The following is a 16131-nucleotide window of genomic DNA, read 5'->3' as shown; positions in this document are numbered from 1 at the left end:
AGCATCATTAAAACATATACGCACACAGACAACAGACACACCACAGAGGCGAGGTAATAAAGCAACAAAAGGTGTCCTCCAGAGTTTAGGACATCAAGTGCAAAAAGGAAACAAAAGGACAGAATGACTTCCTGTTTTTCTTCAAAGGACTTTTCCACCTCCTGCCAAGCATACAACCAGCTATACACTGGGTTTGGTGCGACTGGATCTCACACCAACTCCAGACTTTACATTGTCTTTATGGGTCATTTTTAAAAATCAGGTTTTGCTGAATCCAAATGTCAAACTTCACCCTCACTGCTTGCAGTCACTGATGAAAACAAGAATGATAAAAAGATGACATTATAAATATTTTATAACACAGAGATGTTTGAAGTATACTTTTTGCATCTCTAGTGTGATTTGTCCTTCCTTTAAAAAGGAAACAAGTTAAATTCTAAAAAGGTGGATCGCTGAGTGTTTAAGCGTTAATGTCACTGAATTTCATCAGCTTTGCACAGGTTCTGTCAGGTGAAACTGGGAGAACTGAAATGTTTTTTGGTGTACAGTGTAATGTGAGGTACAGGTGAGCTCTCATATATAACTCATTTGATGTGTAACAGACTGGACTGTCTTGTCTCTTTTGACCCAACTGTTATAATTTTGCATTAAATAAAAAACTGTCCACAACAGAAAGTCCAGTTAAAAAGGTGAACCTTGTGGAATTTGTTGGCTACTCAATAACTAATCCAATTTAACCTAATGTTAATTAATTGGTAGCAATGTACAACTTTGGGCCTTCGCACACTGCATCAAAGTCTGTAGAGGAAAGTCTGCACTCATGGGACACTTGATGCTATTTTACCAAATGCACGTTGGACTATTTTGGAAATGAGATTCTGTGACATGGTAATATTATGCTAGTCTTTGTCCTTGGTAGTACAGTAGGTTAAGTAGGGTAAACAGTAAGGTAGTTAGCCAGGCATGCTAGCATTGACTTCATGAAAACGCGTGATTTACGACAAGCTTGTGCAGCTAAGAGAGTTTGGGTTTGACTTGACAACTCACAGAAAGCTTCACAGAAAAAAGTTAAGCAAATTGATTTAATGACACAGAAATGTTCCTGCAATGTTCCTGCTTGATGTCATCAACTCTGTGAGCCCTCTACTGACGAACCAAAAGGACGCCCTTCTGTTCCTCAGCAAGCGATCGAGGACAAGGAATCGAATTATGCTGAAATCAAACGGCCATCATATTAAAAGAAAAAAGTTGCCGTTATAAACTTTACTTGGAGTGAATCAAAGCATGGAGTGGCACAAAAGTGACCCTTGCTACAGAGCAGCAAAACCAAGGGAGCGAGGGAAAACATTACCGCTCTTGCTTCATATAATTTAGAACTGAATGTCACTTTGTTAAGCGGCAATCTATCATCCCGACGTTTCGGGGATTCCCCACCTAATTTCGAGGGAAGATGTCTTCCAGAGGCAAAATTTTTTCACTAAGTCCAATGCACCCCTGTGTGTTGGTGGATATTGCTTATTAGCTGTTTTGGAGCTGACATTACACATGATTTTAATGAAACATAGTGGGACTAAACTGGAGCCAGAGGGTTTAATGGCAAGATGGAGAATGCTGCCACACAATGAGATTCACGGACCAGGATGAGGAGGACATATGTCAAGCATGTGTGTACAAGTGCGGATTTTAGAAAAAAAAAGTGAAGCTGTAAATTGTTCAGAGAAAGCCTCCATTTAAGTGCAGAGGCAGCTGTGAAATTCCAGCAAGTCTAAAAAAAAAAAAAAAAAAAAAAAAACCAGACTGGAAGCAAAGTCATTTTCTTTTGTCTGTAGTGTGGCTGCTGGTGGATCGAGATGTCCCTGCTGCGTACTTTTTGATGTGTAGGTCCATTCAAAGCGTGCTCATGATCTGGGTTGTGAGCAGACACTGCCAAAAATAAAAACAAATACAAAGCTAAATCTGTTTGGTTGCTGTTTATCAAAGTCACTCACACAGACAAGCTGCAACAAGCGTGACAAAACGCGCCAATTTGGAGTTAATATTAAAGTTGCACAAAGACCTGTTCACAGAGGAATAAAGTGCACCTTTCAAAACTGCGGCGGTGACGCAAATGTGTGGAAAGCAGACAGAAATGCACCTTTACACAAGCTTATTGGAGTTTGAGATGTGTTCCAGAAAGCTTCAGTAAAAAAATGAAGCCTCAGACTTTTTCTTGAATTTGATTTACCAAATGAAGTCTTAAAGGGGGTAGAAAAAAAACACAGATGTGTAAGAAAAGTCAGCTACACTATATATTTGAACAGTTCCCAAACCCAATAATCTAAGTCAGACACAAATTTTGCAATTGAAAATAAATGTGGGCTGAATTATCAATAAATTAAACCCTTCTTAACCCATCTGCAACTCATTTACGCTGACTGCAAGAAAACAAAACACACTGCGTACATTATATTAGAAATGTCCCCATAAAAAGAAATTCACAAGTGCACATTAACAACATTCAATGATAGAAAAACACAAAAAAAAAAAACTGCTTTTGTCCCGGTTGCTCTTCCCTCACACTCGCAGTGTACATGAAGTCCACAGATGAAGGTGGTGAGGGAGAGAAGGTATTTCAAAGCAGAAGAAAACTGCCTTCATAGGAGTGTTTTTTCCCCTAGAAAAAACATCCCCCACCCTCGCCCGGCGCTCACAACACACACAGAGCTCAGGCGGGCTATGTGTGTGTGTGTATGTGTGTGTGTGTGTGTGTGTGCATCTCCCCATTTTTCTCACACAAACTGCAACGTGTAGAAAAACCAGGGAAAATAAATGAAGGTGGAAACAAAGAGATGGCAGTTTCCACTATGTGTGTGTGTGTGTGTGTGTGTGTGTGTGTGTGTGTGTGTGTGTGTGTATCACCCATGCATCTCCTACAACTATCCATCATTAATAAGGACAAAGAGCAGAAAGGAACGGAAAAGGACCCACGCAGCCGCCGATTCGACCGGCTAACCCATCGCATAGCACCACTGTAACGCTCTACCAAGTCCCTTCAATTTCTACAAGCTTGACATGTTGGTTTATATAGGAGACGTGATAAGGACAAGGACGTGGCGGCGTTCAAAAGGGAACCACAGTGACCAAACAAAATGTGGGCTGCTGTGATCGCACACGGCTAATATTATGGAAATTAGTTCATTAATCAATAGCTAAACAGCCTTTTATCTGGAGAGCCAGAACACTGGGGCCTGATCAGCCTCCATGCTGTCCGCTCCGATAACACACACACACACACACACACACAGGCAACTGATGCAGATGCAGTGAGAGGATGTGAATCTCGTGAAGCCGTAGATAATTCAGTGTGAAGGCATGTCAACCATTATAATTACTTTTGGCAGTATTTTTAAATGACCTGATGTCGATACAGAAAGACTGTGCTTACGTTCAGCTGTGCTTTACAGAAGCTGTGCGTGTGTGTGTGTGTGTGTGTGTGTGTGTGTGTGTGTATGTGTGTGTGTGTGTGTGTGTGTGTTTGTGTACACGTTTCAACTGTGCCACTCCGGAAAAAAGCAGATATTCATTTTCAGACCGCAGCGCAGTACTGACGATTCCCTCTTCCCTTCCTCCCTCCTCTCGCTCGCTCGTTCGTTCGCTCTTGTGTCTTTCTCTCCTCCCTCTCTGTGCTCCCTCCCCCTCCCTCCCTCCCTTCTTCCCTCTCTCTCTCTCCCTCCTCCTCCTCTCCCCACCGTCCCTGTTGGATTGGTGGAGTAAACACAGGAAGAGAGCGGGCTCTGTTCCACCACGCCAGAGCTGGGGCTGGGCGTTCCTGCAGAGCTCCTGCGCTGGGGTCAAAAGTTTACTGTGGTTTTCATTTCACCTTTCCTCAGCCAATCACAGCACCACACTGCAGCGCCTGAACTCTGACCCCTGCAAAGAATTCCTCTCAAAAGATGGTCTGACGCCAGTTTCACAACTGCCCCCCCCCTCCCATCTCCCTTTCCTTTCTTTCAACTGGCCAGTTTCATGTGTTGACAGAGCCTAGGTGAAAAAGATTCCAGAAATGAGGTACGAGGGGTAACAGAGAGAGCTGAAGAAGAAGTCTTTTTTTGTTTTTTTAAATCCTCACAGGGATGCAAGACTATCAATACTCTTTTTTTTTTTTTTTTTTTATCTCCCTGGGTAATGAACTTCTAAGTTTGGCAAAGTTTTAAAAATAAAATAAAATACAGTAACACAATTTACCTAAAAATTGGAGAGTCACATGAGGATCCTTTTACACTCAGAGCAATATGATACAGAATAGCCCTTTAAATCGTCATTAAGAAGCTAAATATGAACAATATTAGTGCTGTAACCACCTATAGACTAGACAGGGAACAAATACCAAATATTACTCCGTGCCACCGCTGCTACAAAACAATTAGAGAGGAAACACTGAGGCGTGTGTGTAAAAAGCTGCATACAGAGGTCACAAGGACCAAGTGTTGAAATAAAGCAAATGGGGGGAAAATGGGAAAAAAAAAGAAAGGAAGCGCTTTGCTGGATTTTGTATCACAACAATCAAGAATCTGTTCAGGATTTAAATCCAATTCATAGTTGCTCAGTCTGACAGGACACACACACACACGTACACACAGGCTGAGGCATAATCCAACTGTGGGTTTGTTTTTGTCTTGGTGACACTGCACTCTGTTCCCATCTGCTGAGTGATTAAGCCTGCACTGCTAATCAAGTCCCTGACACTGTAAGGGAGCAGGCGAAGGACGACACACATGCTGATGTAGCTGACACGTGACACGATCTCCGCTTCATATTGTTTTTTGGGGGGTTTTTTTCACACACACACCAAGAAAAAATTTCAGGGTCAACGCTCTAGCATTCACACAGACGCACAGTCAGACATGAAATGAAACTAACTGTCAAACACAACAGAACTAATAAGACAGATTTTCATTAAATATCTAGGCTAACTGGGAATATTTTGGTTGATATTAAATTTGCTATGGCATTTCTGCAATATTACAAGGAATGATTGAATTTTTACATCAATGATCTTATTTTCATTGACAAACATTAAAATGTGTTTTTGCAGGGATCCCTACTAAACACAGATGTTTTAAAAGTCTATAGAATATGGTGTGCAAGCCAGAACATCTGCAGTACAACAATATTTCATCGAGAATGGTACTTTGAGACACATTTTACCTTCAACAAATATTGTGCATTCTGCCTTTTGAAATTTTGCAATAGGGCATATTGCAATTTCAATAAAAATGTTGTTAAATGTTCAGCCCTCAACCGAACAGAAAAAAGCCAGTGCACTCCTTTTTCATTCATAAAATTAAGTCTTTATAATGGAGTCTGTGAGCTGTGTGTGTTGAACTTCAAATCAGAGGTTCTCTGTGTGGTCAAGGTTAATCTGTGTCACAGTTGGTGTTGAGACCCCCACATAGTCAAAAAACACACCTAAATGGTGGCGGTCCGGAGCCAGGTCAATGTTTTGTATCTGCTGTTGTTTGAATCCTAGTGACTATAGCTCTTCTATATTCTCATTAAGATTTCATTTATTTACAGTAAAGCGGCAACAAACCCTTACAGACGTGTACTGTCTCTGCCAAAACCCAGCAGAGAGACTACCAATAAGTATCAATATCGATAAGCGGCACCATAATCTTGAACATCCGGACCAGCAACAGAATGAAGAAGTCCTGCTGAGTCGTTCTTGGGCTTTGAAGGACAAGTTCTATTGGATTTTGCCTGAAACGCTTTGAGTATCTTGATAACGCTGCATTACTGTCAACTTTTTGGCAGCTCAGCATGTGTACAGCTGTTTCTAATGAGATCATTTATCACAGTTATTTTGTGCAGGATTAAGATTTTCACTATCATCATTATTCTTCAAATTTGGGGTGAAAATGTGTTTGAACCTGAACATGCATCCACGCTGCATGTCATCAAGCCTAAGCCCTTTTCTCATATGAACTCTCATATATAATTTTGTGTTTTTAAGCTTTTCACCAGAATAACCAGATGACCAGAAATCACAGGAAGTCCTCGCTCTGTATGTGTATGTGTGTATGTGTGTGTGTGGGAAATGAACTCTGTGGATCAAGTTCAATTACAACACAACTAACTGTGCAGCATTTGTAGAACTTTTGACTGCAGCTCTCTCATCTCCCAGTCAGAAGAAGTCAGACCTGGTCCCTGTTAGACGTGTCCATGTCTGAGTAGAAAAGCTTCACAGCAACATGTCAGCACACGTCTGTAGCATTGCCTTGGAACTATGAACGCATTTTCCATCGAGTATCTGTAGTAGAATTACCTCACTTCTTATGGTTCATTTAAACTGAATCCATGAAAACAAAATCTTTACTGCAGGAGGAAGAAAACTTCATATTTACACCAAACCTGCATCTACCAAGGTAAAATGATTACAGCGGCCCCATCAGATTGTGTCTTATCTACATGCAAACTAATGTGTGAAATTTGACCATGATGATAGACTTCTTACTGATGATTATATAGGATTGAAAAACAACTTTACATGAGAGCTATATCCTGAAACATGCACTACAACAGGCACTGATCCTATTTTTTTTTACAAGACAACCCTATTGCACGTTTTTGCTAATAAGGAATCTTTGAGCAAGTCTGTTTTTATCCAAACATTGTTAAAAAACAGTGGGCAGCGAACTGAACCCTGTGTATCATTACGCTATTTGTGATTACTATCCTTGCTCGTCTGTCAAAAAGAAATTTATTGTGGCTTGCTAGCTTTTACGACCTGACTTCACCCACATTGTGCCAACACACACATACGTGGTGCCCTGACCCACTGACTTTGTCTCTGGCCCACAACAGTCAAAACTCCATTTCTACTGTAAACCACACTCATAAAAGGCCTTAAATGATGTTTTGCCTTCGTTCAATGTCAAGGGTGGCCGCATGGAACAGGATAATATCAGAGTGGTAGGTCGCTGCTAATTGAACGGGGATCTTTACTACTATTTTAGTCGAAACATGGTGATCGGTGGCCAAAAGCAGAAACGCGTCCGTACAACACACTAGATTGGACAAATGGGCAATTCTCAGTATTTCCTGTGTATGTGTTGTTTGATATATAAACTTGTGCAAAGTGATGTGGCAATGTCAGGAGGCAAAGTGTTGGCTCGGCTATTCTGGGGACAACGGTAAGCTCCAGAGCAGCAACCTTTTGATTGGAGTGTTGCCTTAACGACAAGCCACATAAACAGGAGTGACGTCACCAGGCAGAGTGAAGAGCTGTAATGGTGAAAGGAACATTTTCCAAAGGAGAGGAGGGGAAAGAAATAAAAAAAAAAATTTAAAAATCAGCCCAATTAAGAAGCACGAGTGTTGTACAAAGAAGGATAATAATAAATCATCTGACACATGCCTTGCCAGTGTTGACATGCTGTAGTAAGTCTGGAGCCCTTAACGATGGCGTGGAACTCTGTCATTCATGGCTCGACTCCCCTTTGAACTTTAAGCTGCAATAAAAAGGAGAAATCGCACTTGTGGAAAATCAAAATGCTGTCTCGCACAGTGCTGTGAGCAAATGTCTACGTGCTGACTGCAACTTGTGGTAATTTCCTTAAATGAAAGGGGCTTTTTTTTTTTAATTGCAGGTGAACTAAGAGATGGGAGACGCTCAGTGTCCCTGCTTGCGTGGTCACATACGTGCGCATATCTTCTTACAACTGGAGCATGGAGCACCACGGCAGCCCGGGCTTCCTCTCAATCCAGAAATGCCCAGAAACTGAACCAGTGTGCCACATAATCATCAAACTGTTTGATCCTGGATGTGTACAGAGAGAAGGAGATACACTATGTTAATGAAAGGACATAAGTGCAACCAACTTCTACTGGTGAAGTCACTTGGTGTTTGGGCTGCAAACTATTTTGTCTGTGCGGGGCATGAAAGTATAAATGAGGACTAGTGTTACAATACCAAAATCATGAGTTTGATACCTGCCTAAATATCTCGCTGTACAAACTGAAATGATACATCAGAAAAGAAAATCTAAAACATAAGGAAAAGTAACAGACTTATATTTGCTAAATTGCAGAACAGGTTGGCGAGATGCTTCGCTGAGTTGGACATGCTAGCTCTCTTGATCTGGGGTGGGTTTAAAACATCTTTAACAGATGGGCTTCGTGGTGTGCGTGGGCTTGGACCTGACTCTCAGCTACGTAAGCGAAACAATGCAATATTCGCTCTGAGCGCCTGCTTTGTCAACAAGCTGCGGACGGTCGGCGAGAGCGCTCATGAGCCGTGCCTCTCGTTCAGTCACCATGAAAGCTGCGGCGTGCATGTGAGAGGGAAAAAAAGAAGGTTGGCACGCCCACTATGCCTGCAGGGAGTGAAAGCAGAGTGTACACACTTATACACATACACACACACACACACGCACACACACACACACTGCCCCGCTGTCGCAAATCAACACAACTCATAGGAAACACGGCTCTTATTAAAACACTGTCATTCTTAAAGAAGCGGTACTAATAAAGGGTAATAAAAGAGGGGCAGATCACTGTTTTTCAATGGCATTATATCATATTGCAATACCTTTTTTTTTTATCAGTATGCCGGCCACACTAATGAGGACAGGAACATTTCAGGCAGGAAGTAGATGGAGTGTGTCCATGCAGCAGTTGAGAAGTTCATCCAGAAATGACAGTCTCTCTTCTCGAGCCTCTTTCTCTCTCCCTCTCTTTACACTGCCTAACAGACAGAAAGAGAGCATCTGGTAGCAGTTATCTCACAAACCAAACTTTTTTTCACCCTTGCTGTCTCTCCCCCCATAGCAGTTTTTTTTTTTTTTTTTTATAAAAGGGGGCCCTAAACAAAACACAAACAAGGTCTTGCTAACATTTTACAATGGTAACAAAACTAGGCCGGGGAGCTACCCTCCCACTGGCTTGTTCAGGTGAACCCGTTTTACGAGCATTCTTCAGCTGGGGGAGAGAAAGTTAAAGGGGGAGTTGAAGTTAAAGAGGAAGGGCAAGGAGAGGAGGAGGAGGAGGAGGGGGGGACAAAGCTCTTGGCACCCCCTTCCCTAATAAACTCTTGCCTTCGTCCAATCAACGAAGACTACAGAGGGTGAACTGTTCCAAATCCTTGCTGGTTATAAACTGGAATTGGGTGCAATGATTGCTTCAGGCTGCCTGTTAGGCTTTTTAGAAGTGTGCATGGCTCACATATGGCTCGGCTAGCGTAACACTTGGGTATTACCTCAGAGTTGAAGAAGAGGGGACCGAGGGGATGAATGAGATGTGACTTCAAATAGAGGCAGAGTGCAAACTGTGCCGCTTGACTTAGAACCGGCTGTTTGGCTTCTTTAAAAAAAAGAAAAAAACTGAATAGTGAACAACAATCGGGTTTCAGTGGCTCTCGTCTCATACTCTCACTTGTTTGGGCGAAGTAGCTGTAAATATTTCAGCAGTGGAAACACGCCTGTCTTGTTGAGCAGAGTCTTCTATATTTAGATCGACAGAGGTAGGCAGAGAAAAAGCAAACCTACCTGTTGAGTCCTACCACACACACACACACACACACACACACACACACACACACTGCGCTTTAACAAACACAAATACAGATCACTGTCACTGTAGACCTTGAGATGTGTGTGTGTGTGTGTGTGGGGGGGGTTATACAGGATGTTTTACACAGCTTCAAGTGACCACAGGAAATGTTTGTATTCTTAAACCTTGGTTATAAAACAGCCTCCGATTACAAGTCAAAGTCTACCTGCTATAGAGTGATGTTTCAGACAATCCTGCACAAGTTCTAAATGATTTGAGAATTACTGGAACCTGACTTATCACAGTGATTACAGAAAGTTTAAAGATGCATGTTTTCTGAATGACAGGTACTTGGTGCGAGGTATGAGTCACAGACAGCCACTCTGTTGTTTTCCTTGACTAACCCAGCACTCCCTGTGCTGCTATCTGACAAAAAGCTACTAGGACCAAGGAGTCATGTTTCAATTAGGGGGAAACAACCAGGCTTTCCTTTCGGCTCTGTGTTGACATCGAGAGTCCTCTCAGAAGCTCTGCTCATCTATACAGCTATTAATCTTAAATGTAACACGTACCACATGACTGATTGGCAGCTAGTCGAAACGAAACTTATTATCTCTGCCTCTCTGAAAGGCGCACAGAGTGACGAAAGTCCAAAAGAATGCCATCTATTCAGACATCAGTGATGCAAAAAATGCAGCTTGACAAAGACAGATTAGAGACTGTTATCAAAAAGTGCCTCTGCCATACAAAGTGGCAAGCTGTCCACTCATTTTTCCAGCCAGTATTTAGAAGCTAAAGCTGCCATAGTAGAAATGTTTACCCGAGATCATCCTGAGGAAAAATGTTCATCCTAAAGCATTTAAAACATTAACACAAATACAATTTATTAACAAAGAAACATTCATTTCAATTCAGACTGACACCAGATAGTACAGTAAACCTGTTGTCCTTCCATCTATACTTTGGTTACACATATGTATCTTTTAACTATATACAGTGGGGCAAGAGTAAGAGCTCAGTGGGAGAACAGGAATCAATACGCCTAATCATAATCAACAAAGTCTCAACATTAACCAACCCTATAGTTAAATTGCCTTCAAAACAACCCAGTTTATTTTCACATAGATTTATTATCCGTTCAAAAAGTCTAATTAGTAACTATTTCCCAAAAAATAGTTAACATTTTAATGTGGTGATGACAAGACTCTTAAATAATGAAACACAAATAAAAAAAAGGAGACATATATCAGTATTAGCTCCTTTTCAGCAACTAAAATTTAAGCATCAATCTGGTGACCTCATGTAACCACAGAATGTGCCACCGCAGAGGGACTTCTCCCAGTCCCATGAGAAAAAGTGATAAGTTAATGAATTATTGAGAGCGCAGGGGCCGACAGACAAAGAGCGAAAGCCATGCATCCCAGTCACTTCTTCACCCCATCTGCAGTCAAAGAATCCCCCCCAAAGATTGATTCATTGTTAACGCAGCCTGACACCCTGTGTGAGGGGAGAAAGAGAGTGGTAGATAAAGGGACGGAGAATGGGGGGGACAGGCGGCTCCATTTGCCAAGAATATGAGCAGAAGCGGTTCGTTGGACAGGTTCCCACAATGGTCATTCTACCACTTACAAAAATACCACATACGTGGGCTTGAGTAATGGCATTCCATCAGACTCAAAATAAAGACATGTTGGCTCATCTGACGGTGGACGACTGCCAGTGGCACCATTCTCACTTGTTCATTTCTCAGTCATTCAAATGGCCACATTACTGAGATATTGCAGCCTTCTTAATGATCGGCCTGCACCGGTTTATATTAAGCAAAAATGTTTATCAGTGGGCGACAATCTTGCAATATCATGCAGGTACAGACAGGTGACAAATTTAATGAGTGCAGAAAAGATAACGAATGCAGATGCTTTCAAACAGGTGCACTGCCTGGAACAATTAAGCAATTATCATCCAATCATGTTCTGTGACATAAAAATGTTGAGCAGACCCAGCTGATCTTGATGTATCAAGATGGAAAAAAGATCTAAGTGAGTTTAAAAGAGGCAGGAGCTTCGGTCACAAATACTAGTCAACTGGCTGCTGTTTCAAACAGGAAGTGACCAAAGTGACATCTGCATTTAGATCTATGGGAAAGACATCAGTTAATAAGGTGAGTAACTGTGGTCAACAACACACGCTTGATGACTGTGATGTTTGTGCTTTAGTGCGATATGTCAGGAAAAACAGAAGAGCATCAGGTGATTCAGAATGTCAACACAGGACGTGATCAGACTGTCAGCAACACCAATCTATCAACAATTACATAGAAAGTGGTATTATAGCAGGGTGGCTGTGCATAAACTAGGGCTGGGCGATATGGCTGAAAACATAAATAAATGTACACATACTGTAAAAACCACTGTCATAGTTCATTTTGGGGGGTGTCATGCTGGAAAAATGCTTTTCTATTAAAGACTGGTTCATTTGAATGCACCAGTAGTTATTCATTTATAAACACATGTGTTTATACTCCAAAACTTTCTCAATTTACTTTTATTAGAAAGACAATTAAAACACACAGATTACACCTGAAACAGTGTGTGGGGTTAATGGTCCGGTAATTATTTAACTGAACTGGACCAGTATATTAACTCAGACTGTGTTCGCGTTAGGCTGAGTTTCAATTAAAGCAGTACACAGTAACTTTACATATTTAATATAGTCTGTAGCTGTGTGCTCACTGAGTCCCAAAAACTCTTCATCAGAGCGGTCGCTGTGCACAAATAGACTACTGCACCCGAGTCGCACTTCTCAGTTTGGTATGTAAATACTGAAATACTGTGGACGCTCGCATCATTATCTTTACAGTTATACGTTGCTAGGTTACCAGGGAGTGAGTGAGTTTGTTCATGCAACCAACATTGCTTTGCCTTTTTTTTTGTACTTCAGTGAAATTATCAAACTTTCTACCGAACATATTTTTTATTGATATTGATTACGTGTCTATCGCAATATATATTGCTATTGTTTTATCGCCCAGCCCTATAAACCCCTCATTACACATTGAATGCTCATTTGATAGTTCAGTGGTGCAAAAACCACAAATACCTGTCTGCAGAGATGTGTGAAATATGGTGATATGATCTTTCACCTTTTTCTCATCAAGTGGGCAAGTGGATGTGTGGCATACAGAACAGTAGGGATATCCAACTCTTCAGTGTTTCTCGTCTGGGCTTTTACACAATGAGTTTATAATAAAACAATAGTTACCATTAAAAAATATGAAGAGAGAGCGATAGTTAGGTAGGTTTTCCTTTGAGCTACGCCAAAACATGTGGTTGTTAGCTTTGCTGGTAGCAAAAACTCCCAGTTGGGGATGCTTGTCACATTCACTTCAGGGTTGGTTGTCACATGTTGGTATATACATATATGGTGTTATATATCTAGTTCTGTCTTTCTTTTAAGATCGCAAAATGATCAGGAACTTTGTCAGGAAGACAAACAAGGGTCAGACTCCTCCAGATATGATGCTCAGAGCAGTCAGAGAGGTGAAAATTAACAATATTGTCATGTAAGGACAAAAAAGGCACTTAAAGGAATGATTTTTCATGTTTATCTTTTGAACAGAATCAGCTGAAGGAGAGTAAGACCACTCTGTTCCTACCTGACACTTTAGGCTTTCATTACAAATTAAAAGGGAATCTATTCAGTTTATGAGGAATTCAAAGGAAAGTAAAAAGTGTGACTACCAACCCCGTTCTTCCCTACAGGTCTAAATAGTTGACCCCTTCAGTGAGGGCCTCCATGGGCTCTATAATGCTGTGGGAGGATTTTGCTTGTATGTTTTAGGTCCACGTGTCCCCTTAGAGTGAATAGTCACTGCAAATCAATACAAAGTTGTTATGAGTGATCACCTTTATCCTATGATGAAGCATTTCTATCCAGGAGTGGTCTCTTCCAGGATGTCTATGCCCCCATCAAGGGGTCAATGAATGGTTTGTTTAGTATGAAAATGATGTGAATCATTTGCTGTGGCCTTCACAGTCACCACATCTCCACCTGATTGAAGACCTATGGGAGATTTTGGACTGACGTGTTAAATATCACTCGCCACCACCATCATCAAAACATCCTTAGGAAGAATGGTGTTCATCCTCCAGTAGAGTTCAAAGACTGTAGAATCAATAATATGGTGCACTTAAGCTGTTCTGGTGGTTCAACAACTCGCTAAAAATGGGCCGTGACTATGGGCCAATGTATCCCTGTTTCACTTGATCCAATCTTAACCCTCTAGAATTCCTAACAGACTTACCCTTACACTTTGATCAAACATGTCATTCAAACAGGAGTTAAATCTAATCACTAATTTCAGAGCCGGACCACAATAGCCAGTGAGAGAGAGGTGACGGTGTTACCAAGTAACATTAAACATTCTAGCTTTTGAGGCTCACATTAGCTAGCATCTTACTGTTGACAGATATTAAAACTGACAGTTAAAATCTCACCTCCAGCTCTCGCTGAGGAGTGGCGTGTGTTGACCGCATCCCCCCGACCATTTTTTCACCCAGACTCAATTAGCCTTGTGCTTTTGTTTTTTTCACATTGCAAAGCATTTTGCTTACATCTGCTTCCCCACAAGATCACGTGAGATCACATGAGGTGGTGCATTGCTCCCTCTGGCACGATAATCTTAATAATATCCTGTAGTGTCTGATGCGCCATTATTTTTTGTGTGCATGTTTGAGATTAGAGAGAAGAACATCTGTGAAGTTTCTCCTCATGTGCATGAGGCAACCATGATTTCAAAATTGATTAGGATTTTAAAACACATTAGGTCTGAGCCCAGCTTGAGATACTTTATGATGGCTTTTCCTTTAATTTTGTCACAATGTATAGATAACACCTACATGTTTCAGAGACTCTCGTGTGCAAATAAGCACGTGTGCAAATGCCTGCAAGTATTGGCAGGGATGGCCCCAAGCAAAGACAGTGACAGTACACCTAGACCTCAACGGTTTCAGTGGAATGACTAACCTGCCTCCTCGCTGTCTGACTACACATGAACACGCTCTCCAAGAATGTCCTCTTACCAGCTCAAAGACTGTGTGCTCAGCATAAAGCTCTTCCTGCGCAGAGATAGCATACCTGGACTCTACCTGAACCCAGTGAGCGTTTATCCCCCTCCTCCTCCTCCACCGAAACCCATCCATCTCCCTCTGCCAGTCTGTCCGTCCCCAGCTCACATACACATGCAGCTGAATATGATTTATTGGCACTGAAAACCAACATTTATCATAGTGTGATGGGCCATTATATTCGCCATTACAATCAGGGATATGTAATCTCACTATAGCCATGCGAATAAATAACAGATGGATTCTCAATAGTAGCCACGCTCAGCTAGTCAGTTCAAGTTTGGTTGTCAGCAATGAGGATCAGTGATGTGCTGGTGAACACAGGGATGGTTGATTATGATCTGTAGCTTAACTAAAAAAAACACACACGTTTTTCCCCTTTTAAAAGGGTAATTTGTGTTATTTTGATTTAAGAGTCACACTTTTTTTAAAATAAGTGCTGCTGTATTTAGTTCAGTATGTTAAACAGTATAACAAAATTCCACAAACAAACCACGAATACGCTGAATTTAAGTTAACCCTCCTTTATCTTCATGTCGTAGGCTAGGCAACCGTAACAAACCAGCAATAAAGCATTTTTATTTTCATTTTGTGTTTGAACTACTGTGCTGTAGCTGGCTGTGGACACAGACAGTTCCTGCAGTCCTGTTTGAGCCGACACTGTGAGGCAAGTCGGACTGTCTGGTCAAAAATATAGTGCCCAAAGCTCTTCGGCTGTGTTGTGGACAATGAACACAGCCTAGTGGCGCGACAAAGTTAACATTTATTTTACCGAAACACGACTTCACACATAAGCAGTGCTGAGTATTAACAGCGAGGCTATCGCACAGCAGCGAATCAGAAAGGCTGTATCTCGTAAAGTTTGCAGCTAGCGGATAATGAAAACACCAACAAACACCACGGTCGATAGTAATGGCAGGATATCGAGCCGTGTGTATCGCGAATCACCATCGTATTCACGGTTAAAGCTAAACAATATCATAACAAACATTCCCTAACAAATAGATAGTGGTAAGGTGGCTCGTTGTATCACGGCAGCTTAAAAACCACAGCCTGCTCGGAAGCGGAGCAACACCAACTGCCTCTGTGACAAATTTGCGCCTTCAAACACACGCTAGCATCGTTGTTCAAAACTTGCTTATAACAGAATCATAAACCAATTGCAGAAAACTCACCGGCTTCGACGCTTTCATTGACTAGAGCAGTTTCTTTAACGCCTCTACAAACTCTCCGCCATCTTCGGCACGACCGTGTTTGTTTAAATGGGAAACACTCCCAGAGCGGAGGGAGCCAGCTTGTAGATGACCGAAAGGCGCTCTGGGTAATGTAGTTGTTTTCCCTCACCAGCCGCATTTAGAGTGAACGACACGTACTGAGAATGAACTACACGTACACAATACCCATAGGTGATATGAACAGGAGTCACTGATATTATTAGGGGAGAGATTTAAACATTTATTTATAGGCTGGCAGA

At 41.6% G+C, this 16131-nt stretch overlaps 1 protein-coding gene across 2 annotated transcripts in view; it reads right to left on the bottom strand.

Annotated features, from left to right (window-relative positions):
• Positions 1-15901, bottom strand: part of ncoa3 (nuclear receptor coactivator 3) — a 34150-nt gene extending 18249 nt beyond the window's left edge. For both annotated transcript variants that reach the window (XM_053315690.1, XM_053315693.1), the window contains exon 1: positions 15833-15901. The gene's annotated coding sequence lies outside the window, so the exon portion shown is untranslated. The remainder of the gene's footprint in view (positions 1-15832) is intronic.
• Between the last annotated feature and the right edge of the window lie 230 nt (positions 15902-16131).

The sequence above is a fragment of the Scomber japonicus genome, chromosome 3 (assembly GCF_027409825.1).
Source record: "Scomber japonicus isolate fScoJap1 chromosome 3, fScoJap1.pri, whole genome shotgun sequence".
NCBI lineage: Eukaryota > Metazoa > Chordata > Actinopteri > Scombriformes > Scombridae > Scomber > Scomber japonicus.
This window is presented reverse-complemented; position numbering and strand designations above follow the sequence as displayed.